The 22497-nt window shown below is 47.1% G+C and overlaps 1 protein-coding gene across 10 annotated transcripts in view; it reads right to left on the reverse strand.

Moving 5' to 3' along the window:
* The window catches only part of TNR (tenascin R), a 416877-nt gene extending 410667 nt beyond the window's left edge, over nt 1-6210 (reverse strand). For 6 of the 10 annotated variants that reach the window (XM_084977656.1, XM_084977654.1, XM_084977650.1 and 3 more), the window contains exon 1: nt 5746-6165. The gene's annotated coding sequence lies outside the window, so the exon portion shown is untranslated. Of the gene's footprint in view, nt 1-5745 lie in introns of all 10 variants that reach the window. The other 4 variants (XM_084977657.1, XM_021063666.2, XM_013989629.3 and 1 more) reach the window with 1 other exon arrangement.
* Between the last annotated feature and the right edge of the window lie 16287 nt (nt 6211-22497).

Consider the following 22497-nt stretch of genomic DNA (forward strand, 5'->3'; position numbering starts at 1 on the left):
TAGATAGTATTATTATTAAATAATTAAAACATATAAGCTGCCAGAGCCCAGGAATGTGAATTCTTAGTTGGACTAGGATCAAAGACTAAACTCCAGCCCACAGATGTTGCTAAGCTGCTGCCCAGTGTTAGCCATTCTGGGTTGATACTGTCCTGGGATCAGTGTCTCAGGCTTTTTCCTCTTTATCTCCATACCATGTAGGATGATGAAGATTCATCCAGATTAAATGAATTCCTCCTGGGTCCTGGTAATAACCTTTTATGGAATCATCTACAGCCAGAGAATAAGATGTTATTATAGGAGCCAAGTGGGGGTGAGCTTGGCAGAGTCTGCTCTAAGGATAGAGGTCCCAGGGTTGTAAAGCAGTAATGAGTCTGTCGGTTTATTTGTCCCTGACTCCAGAACTCCACCTCTCACTGTGGAGTCTCACCTTGTAATGCATCAGCCAGGAAGGACCCAGAGACATGCCAACCAAGGGTGATGCTGATCTCTCCCTGTCTCCTGGTACCTCTCTGGGCTAGGACTGAGGCACTTCAGCAGGAGAATAGAAGGCTTTAGGGTCTTGGTTTACTTCAACTATGTCTGTTGTACACCTGGCAATGAGGGTCAGAGTACAGGAACCAGACCTAACTCATTGAGTTGGTGGGGAATATCTCACACCCACTTATTCACCTCATTTTGCCTCCAGGAAGCCACCTGCCTGGTCTTCACAGCGAAAGGGAAGAATTTCAGCTACAACCAGAGAGTCACCCTTCCATACTTGGCTGGAGAGTAAAGTAGAGGCAACTGGCCAGAATTAAAGAAGCAGAGACAAAGCAACCCGAATATTCATCAATGGATGACTAAGTAAATAAAATGTGGTAATACACACTATGGAATATTATTCAGTCTTTAAAAGGAATGAAATCCTGACACATGCGGCAACATGGATGAACTTTAAAGACATTACACTAAATGAAATAAGCCAGACACAAAAGGACAAGAGTGCCATGAGTCTGCTTAAGTAAGCTTCCAAGGGTAGTCAGAGCCACAGAGATGGAAAGTAAAATGGTGGCTGCCAGAGCCTGGGGGAAGGGGAAGGAGTATTATTGTTTAAAACTATAGAGTTTCAGTTTGGGAAAATGGAAACTTTCTGGACATGGATGGCGGATGGTTGCATGACAGGGTGCATGCATATAATGCCACTAAACTGTACCCTTGAAAGTGGTTAAAGTGGTAAGTTTTATGTTATATATACTTTATCACAAGAAAACAAAGGAGGAAAAGGAAAGAGGGCAAAGCTGTTTAAATTCCTTTTGCCAAGTGACATACTGGCTACTGGCCATGTTCAAAATGTAGACATATAGTTCTAGTCCAAAGTCATGTTCCAAGGTAAAGGAGTGGTGATTCTCACATACAGTTGGAAATAGCATTTAAATACTTCTATTCCAGTTTCCCCCTCCCACTGGACCTGCTCTTAAGACTATCAAGCTCCGGTTAGGTAGAGAATCTCATCTGAACTTTATTTACATAGCCTATAACTGAGATGAGGCAAATGTGTATCTCTGCACTTTTCCCAAATCATCTACTAGAGTTAGCTTTGTGGAGAACACTCACATTTTTTATTTCTGCACTAAGCTAGACCTTAGGGAATCCCCACGGTGGCTGTCATCTCACTTGCCATGACCTACTGGCTTAGCAACCTATACTTCCCTCTGTGGGATCCCGGCTAAGAGAGCTGACTCAGGAAGGAACCGTCCCATAAATGAGCTGGCTGGCTGCATTCCCCAAGACAGGTGAACCAGAAAGGGCCAGAGCCTGGGAAGAAGGTGTTTGGCAAAGTCTCTGAGTGGAAGGAAACAGAGGACCTGCTTACCCACCAAGCATGTAAACAGCTCTATGATCTACTTGGACAGATTCTGAGGTCTACTAAAGACTCTCTCTAATTTACTGATTGATCTTCCAGAAACTATTTAATTGAGGACCTCACGCACAAACTGTGCACAAAATTCCCCATCTCTGTCCAACATTCCTTGAACGTAAAAACATTTACAGGTATAGGGTGGGAGAGAATTGGACAGGCATCAGCTCTATGTGTGTGTGTGTGTACACATTTTTTTTTCACCAAAGTCATCAAAACTTTCTGATAACTCCGCTGCTTCTTCTTGGTAAAGTAGAAGAGCGACTCCCTACGCTGTCCGACGCCCACCAGGGATAGGAGTGGAGTGAATGATGACAACCCTGGATGGAGCTATGATGGTATGAGTATGTGAGTCTCTGCAAAGTGTCTTCTGGTTCTAAAGCCACTCTTGAATAAGGAGAAACAGCAACATCCTCAGCTATAATCTTTGCGGATGGAGCTGAATTTCATGGCATAAGCACTGTCGCAATGAACTCTACTCTCTCTTTCCCTAGTAAGCTCACACAGTTCTCTTTCCTCACCCTCCTAGAACCCCAATGGGATGACTCAGGCCCAGCCATCTGAATGCTGAATTCCAAATGTTTAAGAGACATTTTCAACATTTTTCTCCATGCACTGTACTATCAAATAACTCAGGTCACTTCAGAGGCAGGGACCTAAAAGGGCTTCCATGGTTCCTATTTGGGCTTGATTATTGGCTTCGACACACACGCACTTGACATGACCACTTGACTTTCCAACCCCATGACCATAAACTTGGGCAAGGAATATACCCCTCCCCCACACCTCCTCTACCCACCCAGAAACAGTAGGCTTCAGACTTCTGAAATGTTCCCTTAGAAGTCTAGTGTCTATAAGACACATTGAGCAAATATATTTCCACTGCAAAATACAGCATTATAAGGTATGGCAACAGACATCAGAGAGTGATGGGGTTGGAGGAGGGAAAGATGCATCAGAAAGAAGCACAAGGGAACTTTCAGATATCTTGTTTGGGGGAGTGGTTAAGTGCTCAAAACTTACTAATCTCAACACTTAAGACCAGTATAATTTTATCATATGCAAATTATACCTCATACAATTTTTTAAAAGTAACAATGGCCCTCAGCTGAAAGATGGCAACACATGGGTGTAGAGAATGGGGCAGGATGCCCACCAGCTCCTTCCCTCCACCTTTCCCCACATCCCTCATCTTTCCATATTTCAGACAGCCCAACAGAGTCTCCCCTGCTTGGTGAAAAAGGGCTGGATATAAAAACACCCTGGCCTTCTCTCCAGAATGCTGGCCTGACGCGAGAGCTCACACTGCCGGAGGAGTGGAGGTGTGATTTGTGGGGTGGGTTTGGGTCCAGTCTCCCCCTCCTCTCCTGGGTTCCTGTAGGTGCTCAGATCCCAGCCCTCACCTGATTCTTAGCCATCCTCCCCATGTTCTGAGTCACAAAGGACTCGATGGAGGTGTTCCCTGAGGAGGCTCTGAGAAGAGAAAAGTCATCAAACACCTTGATAATATCATTACCAAGACATCCATGGTAATGTTCCCTGAAAGGATGCCTACAACTTGGATTTCTGGGGCAAGATGTGTGTGGCAATCAGGTGTGTGACATCATGTCAGCCTGGAGGCCACCAACCTGGGGTTCTCTCTTCACAGTAAGTGCTGAGAGCTCTGTCCCCCACTGGCCACGGCACCTGGCCATCATCTTGGCTGAGAACTAAAGCCCAGCAACAGCTGGAGACTCCTAGTCAATTCTCATTCTTCAACAGGGAGGAGCTGTTACTTCACTCTGGGTTTACTAGAAGGTTTTGGTTGCAAATCTGTCTGCTGGGGAGCAGTCCATCTCTGCTCTCCCACACATGAGCATTTCTGCATTTTACAGGTGCTGAGATATTAGGAGACCAGAACTCCTGCTTTTGCTACCCTCCGCCCAGCACTTTAAACTCCTACATCTCATTTATTAAATGGGTCCAGTAATGGCACTGAGCACTTCTTTTAGAGAGAATTTGAGGGCATTAATAAAATAATGACTGCTAAATACAGTACCTTCAGAATAAACAGTGGCTGTGGATAGGGTACACTGCAAAGGCATGAATTTTATTTAATCTTCAGGAACATGCCATGCAGAAATCCATTCGCTCTCTTGTTAAAGCTGGGAGATTTCAAGAATGGGAGGAGTTGGGAGAGTTGACATATGAATGAGTCAGTGTTGGTTTCTGATACTCTGCTTTGTCTATTTCAATCTTTTTTTCCTACCATTACAAGCTCTGACTTCATTCTTTTCCTCACTGCATTCTACTTCCTGACATTCTAGGGAGATGCTGAGGTTTCTAGAGCCAATGACAAGCATCATTAAAAAAATTAATTAAAAAAAAATAAACACTGATGCCATTTCACTCAGGACTGTGTCTTTCACTCAGAAGGCTCCCCTACCAAAGAAAGAGAGTATTTTGTTCATTATGAAGGAGAGGCCCAGGCCACTGAATTAAAAGTAGAAGAGTCAGTTTATTGGCAGTTGAAAGGAATGAACTCCCCCATCTCTGACTCTCTCTTAGCTCAACTTGCTTGAAGGAAATGACCAGAACCTTATAGAGTTAGGGGCCAATCTGAGGCAACGTTTGCTCTTATGAGAAACCACAGTGTGCTTAAAAATCCCCCTTTGGGATGCTCTCCGTGGAGACTCAGATGATTGAAGGAAGTCTCCAACACTACTTGTTGAATGGCCCCACCCAAGCAGGTGTGGGCAGAACTGAAGGGCTGGGACAAGCAGATAGTGTCTCCAAGGCCAAATCAAGGCAGTTGTGGGGAATTAATTGAACATATTTTAGAGAGGCAGGGAGCAGAAGAGGCAGAGCAGTACCTTGCAAAAACTCATAGCAATAAAGTCTAAAGTCATGACGGGTCAGTTTGTAGAGCCTTTCAGTGCTGGAGGACCTAACACCACTTCAAGCTTTCCTGAGTCAGGGCCAGTGTAGACTCACTTCTGCTTCCTTAGACATGTGGAAACAAACCTTCCTCTTGGGCTGTCTTTCACGGGCAGAAAACAGAGCAGAACCAACTTTGTCCTCTTTCCAACCACACATAGTCAAGTATGACAAAAAAGTGGAAGGCACTTCCTGCCTCCTTGCAAACGTAGTAGAGCCCACATGGGCCAACCTCTGCAAAGCTCAAGGCACTGACACATTCCTTACCACCATGAAGGTGGGGGGACCTTGGCCCCCAAATCACCCCAGCCTGATGCTCACCTGTTGCCCCTTCCCACTTGCCATGGAGTCACACCAGGGGAGAAAGTAAAAGGTTAGAGTGGGCTCTCTCCACAGCAAGAACCCAGAGACTCCTGGGGAAATTGACATTTTAAAAAACCACCTCCTCCAACCTCCCTCAGAGGAGCATAACTTTTAACTCTACCTCCACTCCCCACCCCCCAGGCTTCCTTTGCAACACTTTCCCTCCATGGATGGCTTGTCGGGAAAGAGTTAAGGTACACGACTAATTCCCCAAACCCTCCCTCTTATTCTACATAGAAAAAGAAAAACAGCCCTACGCAGAGACACGCAGAAACCAACTGACAATTTAGCTCAGACCTCACCTGTCTTATGCAACAACAACACACACAGACACGCATAAGGCCAGAGTCCACATCCCCCTTTAATTTGGTCGACATAGTTTGGCACCTTTCTTTTTCCCTACGCAGAACCCGGCTCGACTGGCAGCAGAGAGATAGATGTAACCTTAGTGCCAAACGCCTTGCAGAACACACAGAGACACAGGAACTGAAATGCATCTCATAGCTCTCCGTGGTGCTGAAATCACACTAGGGAGGAAATCGAAGGAGCAAGTGCGCTGGACTTACCGGGCTGGGGGGTGGGCGGCAGGGGAGCAAGAGGAGCTTCCTGCGAAGAGAATTCTTGCCTGTGCGGGCTGAAGCCAGCTGATGCGCTCACCTAGAGAAGCCACCTCTTCCCTTCTCTTCCCTTCCTCCTTTCCTGGGAGGAAGCGTGGAGGCTCCACCGAAGAAATGAAACCCAAGCTGGCAGGGCTAGAGTGAAAAGAGAAAGAAGAGGCAACCAAAATAAGATCAGAAAGTCAGGTGGCTTTACTCCACTAGTGGTAATTCCTTGGGTCAGGGAGGACCCCTCTTCTCTCACTCTCTGTCTGTGCCTTTCTCTGTCCCTGCGTGTTGAGTCAACAGCCTTAGAACAGTCGGTTTCTGCCTCTGACGTGAAAGAGACGAGGAAGCCTGGGACTGCTTTGCACTCTCTCGCGCTCTCTCTCTCTCTCTCACGCGCTCTCTCTTTTCCCCTCTTGCTGAAATTTCAGCAGCATGATATATTTTTTTTAAGCCTCTGTTTTTTCCATCCCCCTACAAGCGGCCCCCTAGTGGACGGAAAAGGAAAGCATCCTGAGTCCTCCTGAACAGTCCAGATTCAGACACAGGAACATTCTTCCCACCCACAAACTCTTAGGGGCTGCTTCTCCACAGACAAGGTCTTATACAGCCAGAGTTTTCCCTCTGGTCAACCCAGATGGGAAAGGAGAGGGAGGTGGAAGAAGAGGAAGAGGACAGGAGCTTTTGCAGATCCTTTGCCCATGGTTGCAGACGTGAAAAGTGGACTGGGGTCGGGGGGGTGATTGGGGAGAGATATTTTGAAAGGAGTTAAGTTGTGGGGTTCCCAAGCAGTTTAGGGTCCTGACTCAGCAGAAAGACCCCCTCCAAAGAATCAGGGTTTGCAACCAGGTGAGCTATGTCTATACACAGGACAACCCAGGAAGGGAGTGTTGAAAGAGGCAGGGAACATAGGAAGCCAAGGAGAGAGTACCTAGCCAGGACCTCATCTAATGCCCTAATATAGCTTTTTTGAAAGCAGGTAAGAAAAATATCTGGGAAGACATGGCCTGAGATTATCTCAGAGATGGAGAGAGAAGTAACCTTGCTGAGCATCTGTGGAGAACCACGGCACAGAAGGGCCATCAAGGGGGTCACTTCTCACAGGCTCCTAAGGGCTGTCTCACACTTCTTTTTAGATGTATGGTCTCACAGCATCCTAGAAAGAGTTCTAGTACTTAAACCTACAAAGTTGAGTTCTAGTTTCAGACTGCTACTCGGTTAGTGGACATTTTGCTTCTTTATGGTTCAATTTCACTATTTGTAAAATGTGGATAATGCTGCCCCCTCCCTACGGAATAGGAACGCTGAGGGATGGAATGATATAGAGACACAGGACTGCAGCCTTGGCAGGGAATTTAAAGGCATTATATCCGAACATTTGTCTTCTGTTAGATTCACCTCTAGCAAATCATGGCTCGCATTTATAGAGTATTTAGCAGGTGTCATGCACTATTATTAGCCCTTACAGGCATTGGTTCATTTAATCCATACAGTAATCCTATAATGCAGTTGCTACTATGCTCTTTCATAGACCAGTAGACTTGGGTGCACAGGGATGAAATGACTTCCCCAAGACCACCTAGCTAGTGAATAGCAGGGGGAGTGTTGAAATGAAAGCCAACTCATCCTAGAGCTTGTGTTACTGACTACCATATACAATAAGTATACACCTCAGTAACAACAGCATCTGAAATAAATAGAAGGTAGCACCATAGCTATCATTATTTTTGTTTATGATAAAGTATCTAGATTGCTATACTAATTTTATATGTGGCTGAGTTTTTCAAATTATTTACAACTATGGGTGCCAAACTGTGGAAATTGCTATTACTGATGGGAATCCTCCAAGAAAACTAATTCCCTTGATGATTTGGGTAGTTTCACACATATAAAACTGACTGTAAATCTCATAAAGTTGGAAACTATTGAGCTTTAACATCAGTTCAGAGACACATTATTTGATTTCTGTACCAAAAGCAGACCATTGCCTAGTGCCTAACACAGTGCTGGGATGGAGCCAGCAATGTGATGACCTGAATTGTTGCAATGCACTCAGCTAATATGCGCTCCGTGAGCTGGTGACCTTTTCTTCACAATTGTAGAATGACAAATTCTTACCTAATGCAGCTGACTTTTCCTGACTTTCTTTGGATCAAAAGGGAATGGAGCAGGGCAAAGATGGGATGTGATGGTTGACAAAGCCTGGTCCCTGTCCTCATGGAGTTTCTAGTTCCTCAAAGGGAGAGGAAAGGGTAAGAAAGATCATTCAATTCTGGGGGTGGGGGGCAGAGAGTAAGTGCTGAGACCTGGGCAAATGCAAGTTAATCAATAGACACATAGAAAAGACAACCAACCCGATCTTTGAGGACCCAGGTGCTTCTTGAGGAGTGTGGCGAATAAGCTGAGACCTAAAGGATGAGTTTTCTCAGCGAAGAGTCAGGGAGAGAGTTAAGCAAAAGACACAGCATGTGCACACTGGGAGGTGAGAGAGCACAGTGTGAAACAGTCAAGGTAAGCATTACCCTCCTACTTACACAAGGGAAAGCTGAGGCTCAGAGAAGCTAAGGGGCTTGATCAAGGTCACCCCTCTACTAGGTGTACAACCCAAATTAAATGCACATCTATTTGACTCTAAAGTCACCCTTTTTGTGAAGCTCCACGTTGTCTTCTCTCAACCCTGGGAAGTGCACACAGGATTTCAAGAAAAGGTTTACAGTAACTGAGTGCTGTGGTGGCAGCTACAAGGACACTGGAAGTGGGATCCATTACTATTCATTGCGAAGGCTACAAGAAGGCGCCAGTCAGTGCAAAAAAAAGGGGGAAATTCAGAATGACAGAACTGTTTCTAGTGGATGGGAGATTACTAAAAGTACAGGGTAGTAGGAATATGTCAGAGATACAAAGACATTAGAGACTGGTATTTGAAAGGGAGGAGGAAGACAGAGCGAAAAGAGGTTCAGATTAAGTGCCGTGGGAGCCTAGAGGAGGGAGAGGTCCTTCTGCCTGGAAGGGTAGGGGAGACTTCACATGGGAGGTGAATTTTCTTCTAGACCTTAAAGATGGGGGGGGTTCAGGTGACACAGCCTAGCCAGCCCCTGCTGTGCTCTGTGGCACTCAGGCATTTCGTACATAAAAAACAGAAGATCTGAGTTGTCTTGAGGAATAGTGGGACAGAGGGAGCAGAGAGGAAAAGCTTACTGTGGGCAGAAGAATGTCAAACTTTGGAAAATGGATGGGTTTGGGAGGGATGAAGGGGAAGTGAAGTTGATGGATAAATTTGGTTTTGGACATGTCAAGTCTGGGGAGGATGTGAGCACATATCATAATGGAGATGTTAAGGCAATGGTTGGAGTTATGTCCCTGGAGCTCAGATTAGAGACCTAGAGCTGGTGATACAGATCAGTAGCCATTTTCACAAACCATTATAGTTGCTGGACACAGACTGAGGGCAGAATCCCAACTCTATTTTCCTGGTCCCTAGATCAAGTTCTTTTTATTTATATATCTTTTTAGGGCACACTCACGGCAGATGGACCTTCCCAGGCTGGGGGTCAAATCAGAGCTGCAGCAGCCGGCCCACACCACAGCCATAGCAATGTGGGATTCCCAACCCACCGGGCAAGAGATAGAACCTGTGCCCTCATGGACACCAGTGGGGCTCATTAACTGCTGAGCCACAATGGGAACTCCTCCCAGATCAAGTTTTATATTTCTTCTTAAGTCCTTGTGGCTAAACTGCTTGGCACACTGTAGATAGCTACAAAATACTTGTGGACTGGCTTACAACAACTCAAATCAGGTGTTAGTTTAAAATGATATGAGGACTGAGATCAATTGTCGATTCCCTAGCTTCTGATCTGCTCTTAGAGATAAAGCCACTCCAGTACAATCTTCTCCTTGGAAGCTGGTAATCACTAGCCCCTGGTGTCTGATTTTTACCCAGAACTCCAGCCCTCAAGCCCCTCTTTCGTGACAGTAGACCAGACCTGGCATCTCATTAGACACAACTGTCTCCAGGGAACCGGATGTGGTCAGTCTCCACGATGTGGTTTCCCAAGGAAAAGCTATACCATCGGCAGCATTCCAGAAGACCCCTGGGGTCCACCCTTCCAGACCTTGAGGCCAGGACGCAGGGACCAGAAGGTACAGCTGGGGCTCTTCTACAGAAAAGGATTCTCTTTGGTCACCTGGCTGACCAAGGCCAACATTGTACCCTGACCTCAATGACTGTAGCAAGGAAGCAATTTTGGTGTAAACACCAAATAAGACGTGTGATGGCCTTAGGGCTCTGGCCATGGAGGAGAGAGGGAAGCGGAGCAGTGGGCAGAAACTGGATTATTAATCACCACCTTAAAGCCCACCTTCTCCAGGGAACTCTTCTTGAGCAAGCCTTCCTATTTCCCAGCCCATCCCTCCTACACCACTTCTGACCTTGCCTTCCCTCCTTTCCCAAAGTCTCTCCTTGCCTGGCCACAGACATGTAGGCTTATAGCTTATTGCCCTTTCCTCTTGCAAAGATGTAAACTCCTTGAGGGCCAAGACATGATTCGCCTTAAGGAAGCATCTAGCAGTACATTCTGGGGTTCTGTCCACTTCCACTCCAGGACTGGGTCCTAGAGAGGGAGAAAGTCAGGAGGGGGAGTGGGAGAGGGAGCAAAGAGAGAGATTCTGAGCATCGGAATAAGTCTGCTTGGTTGAGGTAGGGGGCATAGTAGATAGACTAGTAATTCTTCTAGATTGGAGACACTATTTTTCTCTTTTCTCTTTAATCTCTTCTCCATGCCAAAGATGAAGACACTGGGCACCCCATGCCATCTTAACATGACTCTGCCCTTCTGAGAGCCCAGCTATTCACCTATGCATCCTCACACCTAATCAAAACAGACCGTTCACGGGCACATTCCACACACAGGGACCCAGGGGTGTTAGGCACACTAACCCTGGAAATAACTGGCTCACAGTGGCCCGGCACCCCAGGCAGGCACCTACCTGGGAATTTAAGAACTGATAAGGGCTTGGGGCATGGGAGCAATAGCAGGAGTGAGGGGTGAGTGAGGATGCCTCTGGGGTATTGAGAATTAACATTTCCTTTGTCAATCACTAGCACAGGTTTGAGGCCCAAGTTCTTTTCTTGCGGAGTTTAGACAGAAATGATAAGGCAGCCATTGCCTTGTCAGCATTGAAGATGGAGGACCTCAAGAGGCATGGGGTGGGCCATTCCAAGTACAGGAAGACTTATTCTGTTCTGAAGATTGTGTGGTTACCTGTGCTTTTCCAGGCAGAATGATGCTATGCCCAGGACCTCCAGCCTTTCAGGGCTCTGCTAAGCAATCTGCGGGACCATGTCCATCCTTGACAAATCTGCTTCTCCCCGCCACCTCCCCTCGTCTCTGGACCCCCAGACTGGACCATCTCCTTCAAACATCCCCCACTCCCTTGGCTTCAATCTGGGAACAACTGGCCCAGAGGACTCTGAGCAGAGTGCTCTGATTCTGGGAGGCTGCAGCCCTGAGCCTGTATGAAAGAGGAACCCTGCCCCTCCTCCTGCCCATGGCCTCAGCTCTTGGTATAAGAAGCCTGGCCAGCTGCCGCCTGCCTGGGGTACCGGGCCTCTGGGTGATGGAATGCCAGCCAAGGAGGGCTGTGGCTGGGCCCCAGGCTCAGCACCCTGCCTGCCAGCCAGCGGGAATCGTTATCTACACCCGAGAGTGAGCCAGGCTTCCCACACTAAATTAGCAAGAGCAAAGCAGATGTCTCCCTTCAGTGCAGCAAAGGATCAGATAGGACAGACCTGGCCTCTTTCCCCTTCTGTATAGATAAGGGAAAGTACAGGGAGCCAGGACGGGTGCCCTTCCAGTGGCTCCAGGACCATGCCCCGTGGGGCAGTCTGGGCTCAGAACCACCTCCTGCCCTCGACTCTGCACCACCAGCTGCCCCAGGTGTGGACTTCCTTCCTCACAAACTCCTGACTCGCATTTTGCTCTTGGTGCCCTGGTATTCATTTCCTCTAGTCTCTGAATAAGAACATCGAGGCCCTACCTTAGGTTTCATCTTCTTCTTCATCGGCCGTATTAGAGACTTCAAATCCTTGGCCAGAGAGCTCCTTTGTGGCGCAGAGGGTCAAGGATCTGGAGTTGTCACTGTTCGAGTTCAACCCCTGGCCTGGGAACTTCCATGAACTGTGAGTGCAGCCGAAAAAAGAAAAATTCTTTGCCAACCGCCTCCCCCGGTCCTTCCCCTGCCACCTTCTTCCCTGAGCCCTTGACTCCACTGGAAAGTTCTAGACCAAGAGCCTAGGCCTCCTCCCTTCTCCAGCTGCTGTCTTCTTGCTGCTTTGCACCCAAAGTTCCTCAAAATCAGCATAAAGGGGTGGAGGGGCCAGGGTCCCCCAGGTTCATTGTCATTGTTCTGTGATCCTCCACCCTCCTCTGTCTCTCAGTGTGTCTCATTGTGACTTTGCAGCTGCTGACACCTTCCCACCTCTGAGGGCCCAGCTGCAGGTTGTAGAGAGTAAGAGTGAAAGCCTGTTCCCACCACGGCCCTGCCTGGGCTTGAATCCTTGTTCCAGTACTTAACGCTCTGACAGCTTGGAAAAGGTACTTTTCTCTTTGCTTTTCTCAAGTGTTAGTTGGGGACAATAATCATACCTTCACCTTTAGGGCTTCATCATAGGGCGGCTATGCGGGTTGTGTGAGCTCATTCATGGAAAACACTAGAACAGTATCTCTGCCCAGTGAGCGATCCATCTGTGCTACTTATTACTTGGCTAGCATTTTTGAATACACATATTAAAAAAAAAAAAATCCCCCATGCCCTTGGCTTTGGCTAGTCCTGGCTTTATGAATAAATATCCTTTCTGGGTTTAGAACCTGCCCCTTGACTCCTGTGTGGCTGAACCTTGATGGGACTCAATGGGGTTGGCTCTGGGGGCCTCACCGGGTTCCACCTTGAGACGGGAGACCTCTGTGATCAGAAAATGAGAGCCCAGACCGGGGTCAGACAATCTACTTCCGTTTACAAGGTGTGTGGCCTCTGGCTAGTCCCTTAACTCTCCATGTTGCAGTTCCTTCAAATTTTTTTTTTTAATGGGCATAATGGCAACTCCCTCTCCATGGTATTGCATGTATTGATCAAATGCAATAAAGTACGAAAGTTTCAAGAGCAATGTTGAAAGCACTGTACACACTCAATGGCTGTTTGTTGAGTATCTATGTCAGCGTCACAGTCCTGGTTCTGCACCTCCCTGCTCATAGGCCACCTCTCCTTCCTTGACGTCCCCTCTTAAGTGGCTGAGCGGTGTTGCCACCTTCCCCCAGCCCCTCCCAGCATTACTTGCTTCATATCACTTAACACTGGCTGACATTTTTATTTTATATTTTATTTTACTGGCCACACCCATGGCATGCAGAAGTTCCTGGGGCAGGGATCGAACCCACGCCACCACAATAACCAGAGCCACAATAGTGACAACACCAGATCCTTAACCCACTGAGCCACCAGGGAACTCCCTGGCTGGCATTTTATAATCCATCTTTCTGTTTGCTTATTATCCCATTCCCCCCACCAGCACCTCCTAGTCTCCAGGACAGCAGGGCCTCTGCCTTCGTCATACTCCCAAAGCCTAGAACAGCACCTGGTTCTGGCAAATGTGTTCAATAAATATTGCCACTTCAGAGCATATTTTATATCCTAGTCATTTTTAGCTCCCTCGTAGCATGTTTTATGGTGAGCAGTAAGGTTTTGAATCAGGCAGAACAGAATTTAAACCTTCCCTTCTCTACCTTCAGAAATGTACCCTGAACTCCTGTTTTTTCATCTGTAAAATAGAGAAAATAATATTTATACTGTAGGGTTATAGTGAAGATGAAGGGTGATAATGGCGCCTCGCACAGTGATTGACACCCAGAGGAACCTCATCAAATCCTTGGCGAAGGGATAAATGAAGGAAGGCTAGACTGCAGGAACCAGCCCTTTATCTGCTTTCCCACCTTCCAACCCCTCTCTCCTTCCCTGCTGCCCACCCCACTGCCCCTCCCCGAGGCTGGCACGTTGGGGCTCCTCTAATCCTTCAGCCACAGGCCATCTCTCTCTGAGTCCCTGCTGGCAGCAGCAATCTGGATCAGCCTTAGAAGTTATTACCCTTTAAAGCAAGGGTTGGCCACTAGTTTAGCTCGAGTGGCACAAATATGGAACAGATTTTGCCAGAGGCACCGGAGTGGCCAGAAGAACATTTTTCCAATTTTCAGAAAGGCGACACTGGCACCCACTGGCACTTTGACTTCCTGTTAGGTTTTTCTGTAAGGCCTTTAATATTCACTGCCTGTATCTCTTTTCATCTTTCAAATCTATCAATCACTTTTAAGAGCCATTCTCTCCTCCACTGTTCTGTTTTTGGTTGGCTTTTGTCCTTTTCTTTCTTCCTTAAGAAGCAAGCCCCTCTCGGGCTATTTCCAGTTCTGTTTATTCAATCTTCTCTCATCTACCGCCCCCCCCATCCCCCCAGCCTGCCTTCTTCGACTCCCTCTCTCCCAGGGGCCAGAGTGTGAAAGATTCACGGTTGGGACAGGGAGGAGTTGGAAGTCCCAACTCTGTGAGGCCCTTGTCATGGGAGATGGTGACCCTATGAGCCCCGCCTCCAACCCCATCTCAACGGTCAGGATGAAAGCTCTGGGTCTGCCCTGCCACGAGCATTTTCTAGATGACTCTATCAATATGTGAAAAGCTGGCATATGTGCTTTCTTTGTGGGGCTTCTGAGGAAGCGTCCAGGAGTCAGTCTGTAAGACTTTTGTAAGCCAACCCCAGCAGCTCCAGGACAGGGCTTGTAATCTCGGTCCACCAGGGGACCTGCCACTCTCCCCAAGGCCAGTCGCTGTCCCCTTCCTTCCCCTTCGCCATCCATTTATAACCTCTCGAGTCTACATTTCTTCCTCTGAAACATGAGAACAATAATCTTTCCTGTGGGCACCGCAGCCCTTAGCATATGTTCTGAAGATCAGCTATGAGGCTGCAGGGCAGGGTCTGAGCACTTAGGGAGGAAGGGGCCTCAGAAAGAATCTGCAAAGCTATCTTGCTTTCCTCATTGTTAACACGAGTATACTGGAGTCCAGAATTTTTTTGTTGTTGTTCAGATTTGAAGATAGCCCAGATTCAGAAAAGCAAGCTTAAGCCCCATCTGAAACAGAGCTGTATTTTTTCGCTTGGAATAGCACTGTCGGAAAGCATTGACTCAACGGCTCAGAGTCAGCTTTTGAGTTTCTTAGGCCTCATGGGCAAGCTGCTCCTTCCTGCATCAGCATCCCAGCTTCACACGTCCCACCTGAACTGAGCCAGGGCCGTGTCTCTAGAAAACAGGTGCCCCTGGAAACTTGGTTAAAGCTGAAGACAGGGCCTGGCCTTTGTCAGCATGTGACACAGGTGCTGGGCTCCCCAAAGTGACTGGGCCCTCCACGCTGCAAATGCAAATGTAGGAGCCGCTTTCAAAAGAAAGCTTTTCATTGCAAAGAAAAGCTAAGTGGCCTGAGTTTTAAAAAGTGAAAAATGACATCGATATTTAGGTTGGAGGAAAAAGGTAGAGGAAGACATATATTAGGAGAATATATACATATACATATGAATACATTATTATGAGCCGGGCATTGTGCTAAGCACTTTACATACCAGATTTCATTTATTTCAATGCTTAAGAAGAAAAATGGAGGAAAAGAGTTTTCTAAGTAGCTGAAAGCATGCATTTATCCAGCCTCAGAGAATGAAGATGAATGAAAAGGCTGGGTAAGAAAGTAGGTAAAAAAAAAAAAAAAAAAAAAAAAAAAAAAAAATCCTACACAGAGACCAGCTTTAGTCTGGGCTGCTAGCCAGAGGTACCTAGAAGAAAAGAAATAATGAACTTGTAGCATGTCAGAACTGGAAAGAACCTCAAGACTCATCTTTCCAACCAATATATGTTCCATTTTACAGATGAGGGTGCCAAGGTCCCAAGAGGGGGAGCCACATGGCCACCCTGACACAGTTGGTTCCCTCCTTGACCAGGGGTCTCTCAGGGAAATCTAACAGTGTGCCCTCGTGCCCTCACCAGCCAGATTGTTAAGTCACCATGTCTCACCGAAGGAAGGTCACCATTATCCCATGACTGTGTCATTGCCCTTGTTGCCTGGCAACAGGCCTTGCTGCCCCCAGGGTTACCCATCCAGCCCTCGGATGACATGTTCTCCATGCCCCCACACCCCCCCCCACTCAAGTTTCCACATGCATCTGCTCATGCAGCCAGGGGGCTTTGTCCTGGCTTATAGCCTCATTGTCACTATTAAAGACTAGTCCCCACACTCAAGAAAGCCAGGCTTGGCATCTGTCTGCTGATCCTGTTTGTGCTCCTTAGAATCTCAGATTCGCAGAACATTCCAGCTGGCAGAGCCCACATGTCACCTGGCTCAACCCCACCCAGTAGAAAGCAGCATCCACACAGCTGATACGTGTCCACTATACACTTGCCAGGCGCAGTGGTCCCCACAGCTGCCTGACCCTCACCTCCCTGCACACACATGGTCCTCTCACGTGACCCCTGCAAAGGACACAGGCAGCCGTCTCCCACCCCACTTGCCAGGGAAAGTGTGTGGGCTCAGAGATAACACCTAATTGCTAATAAAGAATAATAGGGTAAAAATACAACCTTAATATAAATAACAAATGATAACAATATTAAATAATTGGCTGTATCCCTACAGCAAGTAAGTTATGGAACCTGCAGGCCTATGTCTCTAGGGCTGTGTTGCCTACACAATCATAGTCAGGATAATAAATAACATTTATTTAGCATTTGCCAGATACCGTTGTTCATGTAGAGAGAGAGAAAAAGAAAGGCCAAAGAAAGTATATTATATATACCATATATACACATATATACGTATTCTCATTCATGCTTCAGAACAGCCTCATTAGGCACTAGTATCCGCATTTTGTAGGTAAAAATACTGAGGGACAGAGGGGTTGAAAGAAAGCTAAAAACCAAACCATACTCAATTAACAATACTTTGTTCTTGGAATCTGGCCACAGCTTACTGCTTATCAAATGACTTCATTCAATGATAAACAGAAGTTTCCTTCTCTCACTGCCCCCCCCACAACTCCCCCACCACCCACACCCACACACTTCCTTTATTCCAAAAGGGAGCTGGACCAAAGCCCAGAAGATTTTTTTTCCCCTGGGTCATCCAGGATCGCTCATCTTGCGCTTAATAGCAACAAGGAGAAAGAAAATTCAGCTTGAGAAAGGGGCAAACCACTTGCATTTGTTCACGCTGCTGCGGTGTAGGTGAGCAGGCAGCAGCCTAGTGCTCTGGGGGAAATGGCCAGGGGTCCCCGTGACAAGGCAGACAGCGCCAAGGCGCCTCTAGAGGACAAGTGGGGGAAAGGCAGGGCCCAAGGCCCCCACAGGCTGGGCAGGAAGGAGCAGTGCCCTTAAAACAACAGTGATATTAAAAGGGTTTGACTGTAATGTAGAAAGCAATAAACTGACATCTTTAAATCCATCCAAGGCCCTACAATCTGAAACCTAATTATCTGGTATCAAGAGCAACTGAGTAGAACGTAAGTACAGGCAAGGGGAGGGGTGGGCAGTGGAGTAAGAAATCCAGGGAGGAAGGAGCCTGCCCGTCCACAGGTGTGAGAGAGAAAGAGCTGGATAAACAGAGCATTTGCAAGAAGGCTCAGGAGAGAAAATGAAGTATTTGAACAGAGCTGGGTTCCAGAATGGGGGGTGGGAAGGGCACAGAGTGGTTGGGGGTGCCAGGTTGTCCAGCAGACCAGCCTGTGGGGACCCACCCAGCCTTCAGGACTGTGGGCTCCATCCTCTGCTTCTCCAGCTCTGGGATTCTATACCACGAGGAAGGGCTGCTGGGGGGCCCCAGTATCTGTGATTAGTGACTGGAATGTGGCTTCATCCCTGAAGAGGGGATGGAAGTAGAAAGGATGGTTTCAAAAATGAAAAAAAAAAATTCTTTTCATTTCTCTCCCATCTCAGGTCATGACATCCAACAATAACACCACCCACTTCTCCATCATGCTGGACCCCAGGTATCTGCTCAGGTCTTAGGCTTGCAGAGTGGAAGAAAGATGCGACCTGAATCTAGACTAAAAACTGGCAGGTTGTTTAAGTGTCTTCCCCTCCAAAGAGCTCACATTCCAAATCTGCCACTAAATATTTTTTGTTGTATCAATTACTCACGTGGTAAGAGGCTCAGGGCTTTCGAGATAGCAATGCATATGTAATTCAGTGAGAAGCCCAAGCCCAGAGTTTGCCCCCCTTAGCCAAGAGAACAAAGGGGCTCTGAGCCTTAATGATTTTGTGTGTGTTTGTGTGTGTGTCTCATAGACAAAGGCGAATATGAAGTGGTCGGAGAGTTCCTGTTGTGGCGCAGCAGAAATGAATCTGACTAGGAACCATGAGGTTGCAGGTTTGATTCCTGGCCTAGCTCAGTGGGTTAAGGATCCGGTATTGCCATGAGCCGTGGTGTAGGTTGCAGATGCTGCTTGGATCTGGCATTGCTGTGGCTGTGGCGTAGACCAGCAGCTGTAGCTCTGATTGGACCTCTAGCTTGGGAACCTCCATATATCACAGGTGTGGCCCTATAAAGAAAAAAAAAAAAGAAGAAGAATTAAGTGGTCTGCAGTGAACAGTGGGGGCCCAGCCCAAAGGCGTCACATGTGGAGTGTGTGTCCATCCAGGCCACCATCGCTGCAGGGAGCCAGGATCCCCTGACTGTCTTGCTGAAGGATGTCACTGAACAGTGAATAAAGCAAGTGTGGAGTAATGAACTTCTTGGGGAGGTGACGTATCCTGGGCAAGGCTGGTCCTCGTGGGCCACATGTGGATGTGTGGAGCTACCAAAGGAGTAGTACCACGGAGGACAGTCACAGACACAGGCTCCAGGACAGCCGGGGAGGGCTGGGGTGTGCCAACCCCAGGATCCAGATGAAGGATTTCACTCCTCAAGTAACTGTCTTCCCTCAGCCAGTTGAAAAGTGGTACTTAGGGGCACAGTCTTTAAGGCATTAGCCTGCTGGGGGCCCCTCTGCCTGGCAAAGCAATAAAGCTATCTTTTTCTGAAAGAAAGAAAGAAAGAAAGAAAGAAAGAAAGAAAGAAAGAAAGAAAGAAAGAAAGAAAGAAAGAAAGAAAGAAAGAAAGAAAGAAAGAAAGAAAGGAAGGAAGAAAGGAAGGAAGGAAGGAAGGAAGGAAGGAAGGAAGGAAAAAACCTAATACTCTCTTGACACTTATCTCACCCACTGCACTATTCATTACCCACTACCTTATTTGTACCTCCCTTTACTAGGAAAAAACAAATGTTTACTACAAAAAAAACAAATGGTACCTCCTCCCACTAGCTAGCACCAATTTAGTGTTAACTTATTAGTTTTAGAGCTTAAAGACAGCACCCTAGTGGTTCTCCTGCCCTTAGCCTCACAGGCTACTCTACTTCCTCTCCAGATCAAGTTCAATTCAAGTGAATATTCTGGAGAGCAGGTCCTTCTAAAAGTTTTTCCCCTTGGAATGAAACTGCCCACCCTCCTTAGTGACCACCTCAATGTGATAAGCATGGGTGACACTGAGACAGAAAAATCAGTCCATGCTCCATCTCCACTGGGGAGATGTTTCCATCAAAGTGAAGGCAACCAGTTGGAGGCAGAACCCCCACCCACGGAGGAGATGCTATCCTGCTTCTGGGTCACCCACCTGTCTGGGAGAAGGTGTAGAAAGGGTATTAGCTCATGGCTGAGAGCATCTGACTCAAGGGAATCACAGAATTAAAAGTGAAGGGACCTTAGGCAGTATTTTAATCTCAGTGGTTTTCAAACTTTTAAAATTCAGAAACTCTGTCTTCAAATGAAATTCCATGTAGAACCCTAATATATAACAGATAAAAGTAGAGCATTCTGATTGAAGCAGGCATAAAAATTCTTAGTTCTGGGGAGTTCCCATCGTGGCGCAGTGGTTAACAAATCCAACTAGGAACCATGAGGTTGTGGGTTCGGTCCCTGGCCTCGCTCAGTGGGTTAAGGATTCGGCATTGCCATGAGCTGTGGTGTAGGTTGCAGATGCGGCTCGGATCCCGCGTTGCTGTGGCTCTGGTGGAGGCCAGCAGCTACAGCTCCGATTAGACCCCTAGCCTGGGAACCTCCATATGCCACAGGAAGCAGCCCTAGAAATGGCAAAAAGACAAAAAAAAAAAAAAAAATCTTAGTTCTGGCTTCCCCGCTCCCACGCCATCCCTTAGGGGTGCCCAGAGGCACTCATGGTCCCAGGAATTCCAGTCTGAAAGCTGCTTATTTCACCCAAATAGCTGTTCATCTTACAAATGAGGGTTCTGAGACTTGACAAGTCTAGCCATGATGATAACTGGAGCCCATGTCTCCTCATCTCCACTCCAAGTCTCTTTCTACAAAGTTTGCCATTTTTCAACTCCGTTTCTTTAAAATGGACATAGACAAAATTATAATTCAAAAGGTACATGCACATATTTGCTCATAGAAGCACTATTCATAATAGCCAAGACATGGAAACAATCTAAATGTCCATTGACAGATGAATGGATAAAGAAAATGTGGTACATATATACAATGGAATACTACTCAGTCACCAAAAAGAATGTACCAGTTGCAGCAACATGGATGGACTCAGATATTATCCTAAGTGAAGTAAGTCAGAAAGAAAAAGACAAATACCATATGATATCACTTATATGTGGAGTATAAACTATGAAACAAACTTATCTATGAAACACAAACAAACTCCTAGACACAGAGAACAGACTTGTGGTTGCCAACAGGGGGTTGGTAGAAGCGGGAAGGATTGGGAGTTTGGGGTTAGCAGATGCACACTATTATACATAGAATGGTTAAACAACAAGGTCCTACTATATAGCACAGGGAATTATATTCAAAATCCGGCAATAAACCATAATGGAAAAGATATGAAAAAGAATACATATGTTTGTGTGTGTATGTAGATATATGCGTAAATATATCTACATACATATGTGTATGTATACATATGTAAACCAAATCACTTTGCCGTACAGCAGAAATTGGCACAACGTTGTAAAGCAAATATACTTCCATAAAATTAATTTTAAAATAAACAAAATGGAGATAAAACCAAAAGTATCTGCCCCACCTGTCAAGGGGCTGTCCAGGGATCAAGGGCATGTGAAAGCATAATGAAAAGCCTGAAGCTCTTTTATTGCTTTTTTAGAGTAAGGAAATTGTATCCAATGGCACTTCCTAAGCATTCCTCATTCCCGCTCAAAGACTCCTCCTTCACCTCCATGTGCAAAAAGGATGGCTGAGGATCTGGACTCAAAGACCAATACGATGGAGTTCCCATCGTGGTGCAGTGGTTAACGAATCTGACTCGGAACCATGAGGTTGCGGGTTTGGTCCCTGGCCTTGCTCAGTGGGTTAAGGATCCGGCGTTGCCATGAGCTGTGTGGTGTAGGTTGCCGACGCGGCACAGATCCCGCGTTGCTGTGGCTGTGGCGTAGGCCAGCGTCTACAGCTCCGATTAGACCCCAAGCCTGGGAACCTCCATATGCCGCAGGAAGCGGTCTTAGAAAAGGCAAAAAGAAGAAGAAGAAAAAAAGACCATTACAAGGCTCCCCATAAAGACGGTCCCCAACTCTAGGTGCAGAGGGCAGATGGGTGCCTCAGAAGTGAGGCTCAAAGCCCTAGAAGGAAGCACAGCATGCGAGAAGTCTCCACCCTCCTGTGTGAACATCTCCTTGCTAGTTAAAAAGGAGATTTAGATTGCTCAGGAAATTCTCAGAAGCCCCATTTCCTTGCTGTTTGGCTGTGAGGAGCTGCATTAAGTACCGCAGGGCTGCCTACTTAGAGCTCAACCCCCTCCATAAAGAATTACCTTTATATCTCACCGTTTGTCTCCCAGGAAGATGAACAGCTACTCACTCAGGGCTTCCATTAACCCCGTGTAGGACCAGTTCTTTAAGCAAGCAGCCCTTCCCCTCTTCCCGAGGGTAAAGAGGAGCCACCTTCCAGGTGGAGGGAATTGAGCTCGGAATCCTGGGATCGCCTTCTTAGGGTGGGGGATGGGCAGAGAAGTAAAAGCAGATTCTGCCTCTTTCACTTGTCAGGAGGTGAGGGCCACCTACAGTGTCCAGCTGCTTTTTTTGAACACCCCGGCCATCAGCTCCTGAGCCTCTGAAGCATGATGAGAAGGACAAGGAGGGAGTCTTCAGAGGATGGACTGAAAGAGGTCAAATCACGCCCCTTGCCCCAGCAGCCCACACCACGTGAATCACCCTACCTAGGCACTAGCCCTCCCGAGGCACATTCCAGATCCACTAGATTCCAATGAGAACCACGCAGTAAGAGTATTATTAGCTCCCCTGACACATGAGCAAAACATACCCACCTGCATCAAGCATGGAGATTTTGGCAGACATGTGCTAACCAGAACTCCTCCTGCACCCCAAATTAGGCAGCTAATCTAGCTGATAGAATACTGCTCTGTCCCAACTCCAGGGACCCTGCAGGCATGCCTATCTGACATGGCACAGGGCTCTGCTGAGAAGCCAAGATGAGTTGAGAGGCCTAGGAGAGGAGTCAGGGACTCTTAGAGGCACTAGGTCAGGGGTTCCCACACCAACTGTACTTAGCACATTCCAGTGAATCAGAGCCAAGCATTAGATCCAACAGAGTGGAATGG

Source organism: Sus scrofa, chromosome 9 (assembly GCF_054392235.1).
Source record: "Sus scrofa isolate SSC_HxYL_T2T_F1_AM1 chromosome 9, Sscrofa_HxYL_maternal_Yorkshire_Landrace_v2.0, whole genome shotgun sequence".
Lineage (NCBI taxonomy): Eukaryota > Metazoa > Chordata > Mammalia > Artiodactyla > Suidae > Sus > Sus scrofa.